Source organism: Mandrillus leucophaeus, unplaced genomic scaffold, assembly GCF_000951045.1.
Source record: "Mandrillus leucophaeus isolate KB7577 unplaced genomic scaffold, Mleu.le_1.0 Scaffold293, whole genome shotgun sequence".
Classification (NCBI taxonomy): domain Eukaryota; kingdom Metazoa; phylum Chordata; class Mammalia; order Primates; family Cercopithecidae; genus Mandrillus; species Mandrillus leucophaeus.
Window position 1 is genome coordinate 193648 of NW_012103065.1, and position 2673 is coordinate 196320.

The 2673-nt window shown below is 37.9% G+C and overlaps 1 pseudogene; it reads right to left on the reverse strand.

Moving 5' to 3' along the window:
• The window catches only part of LOC105543921, a 33283-nt pseudogene extending 32317 nt beyond the window's left edge, over positions 1–966 (reverse strand).
• Positions 967–2673: the final 1707 nt, after the last annotated feature.

The window sequence follows — 2673 nt, forward strand, 5'->3', positions numbered from 1 at the left end:
CGGCCTCCCAAAGTGCTGATATGACGCGCATGAGCCGCCGTGCCTGGCCTATTTCTTTTACTTTAAAGAGAAGTTCTATGACCTGGGAATTTCTCTGGCCCATATAATTCAAACTGCTTATCAGAACTCTATATATGTCACATGCATTAAGCCCTGTAGAGTCATGGAATATTATCCTTGAGAGAGATTTTAGTGGATTTTCATTGTTTCATTTTTTTCTTAAGAAACATTACTCTTTCCTGCTAAATGCATTGCAGTCTTCCTCCTGAGGATCAGTTTTTCTCACACTCCTAGTCCTTGGTCTTCTGACGAGATAGTTCTAAGTCAACCAACATGGCTCATTTTTCTGAGTACAGTGAGAGGTTTAGAGATGTACATGTGACCAATCAAACTACCTAAGATAAACGGTGACTTTTACTGGGACATATAAAGAGAAACTTTTGCTGTTCTCTTATGCACTCAAATCAGAAAAGTTTTAGCCCTGTGACCTCTTGGTAGAATTTTGGAGCCAGGTAGAGAGAAGTGCCCTAAAATGAAACTCAGATAAGGAAATGAAATGTACATGAAGAAACTGGGCTCTAATTGTATCACTGGAACTTTGAACAAAGCCTAGCCAATCCCCGGACTGCTCTCTTATGTGACATAATAAATTACTTTTATTGCTTAGACTGGCTTCAGCTGGATTTTCTATCACATGCAACGCAAAGTTTACTAAGTGATACAAAATTCTTCACATTTGTAACTCTAAGAAAATCATGTTAAAAATGCAGTTTTGTTCATAATAGTAGTATAAACTAGATTTAACTCTTTTTTTTTTTTAAGGCGGAGTCTCGCTGTTTCCAAGCTGGAGTGCAGTGGCATGATCTCGACTCACTGCAACCTCCACCTCTTGGGTTCAAGCAATTCTCCTGGCTCAGCCTCCTGAGTAGCTGGGATTACAGGCATGTGCAACCATGTCCAATTAATTTTTTTTTCTGTATTTTTAGTAAAGACGGGGTTTCGCCATGTTGGCCAGGCTGGTGTTGAACTCCTGACCTCAGGTGATCTACCTGCCTCAGCCTCCCAAATTGCTAGGATTACAGGTGTGAGACACTGTGCCCAGCCTAATTCATTTTTTTTTTTAAAGTAATAATCCAACCCACCAAATTTCCACCAGTAGATATTCAATGTTTGATAATTTGGTGGGTAAAATTTGGATGCATGTTTATAAGTTCAGATGATATGAAAATGTACCACAGCTGTATCATAAATCCTATATCTATTTTTTAATTTGAGGCAGCATTCAAGTATAAGTAGGATGCCCAGGTGAATGTGTTGAGGCTGGCGGAGGGAAAGGAGATATTTTTAATGGTGGTAGAGCATAAAGTCCAGTAGCTCTGGGCAAAAGCGTAGAGAAGAAAAGAAAAGGAGGCAGGAATGGAGTCAAGGCTGGATGGAGACCTGAGATGAGGAGACAAAGTTGAAATTTGACAGGGAACTGTGATTTTTGCTATGGGCAAAAGATACATATTAGAGTTTCTAAAAGGAAGGAGGAGTGAGAAGGGAGCCAAGTTGGACCATTCCAATGTAGGAGGCAGGTCAAGGCTGAGAAGCTACTAAATAGCTACATGGTCCTGGGCAAGTTATTTAACTCCTGTGAGCCTTGATTTCCATATCCATAAAAGGAGAATCATAACACTCACCACACAGGGTAATTGTGAGGATTACATGTGAATATAACATAAGCCTCAAAATTAGAAGAGCATCAGGGGACAGGGCAAGGCTGAGAAGGAAGAGAATTGTGGGTAGTGTATGGTAGTTAGATGTATGTCTCCTACTTTGACTTTTGGCAAAGTCTTTCCCTCTTTTCAATGTCTTTCTCTTTTCTCATCTTCATTTCAACCTTTAATTTCCACCACTACCACCCCCTACTCCAAGTTACTCTTTGTTTTTCTCCATTTGTTACTTTCAAATAAATGCTATTTTATAGAATAAGAATAACACCACCAGTATTAATATTTATATAGTGCATCCTAGCTTAAAAAAGTTTCATATCCACAGTTTCATGTGGCCCACTGAAGAATATGTGCTATTTTATATATAGACACACACATATGTGCACATGTACATGTATGTATATGTATATATTCATATGCACATACATATGTATTTCTGTATTAGAAGAAACTTATTTTCTTTGTCCTTCCTAAGAAGCTATGTTTGTCAGTATTTTTTCAGTCTTGAGAAGATTTTGATTTTCTTATTCGGAAGGTCAATAACCTTGATTCATTTTCTTATCCTGTACTTCCATCCTCTTCTAATTTTGGGGCTAATATTGTATCAGACCAATTCTGTCTCTTTTAACAGAATTATGGGTTACATATCAAGGAAAGAAGGTAACTAACTTTTATTAGGTGCAAATTATGTGCGGGGCACTCTGCAAAGTCCTTTATATTCCCATTTAATCCTAACAATTATCCTGTGTGGTGAGTGTTACGATTCTCATTTTATGGATGAGGAAATCAAGGCTCACAGAAGTTAAATAACTTGCCTAGGGCCATGTAGCTATTCAGTAGTAGAGCTGGATCCAGGAGCCCATGTTCTTTCTACTATAACAAATTACATTTCTAAGTTAATGTAGAAAAAATTGTAGGTTTTTTTTTTCTTTTCTTTTTCTTTTGAGGCAGAGTTTCG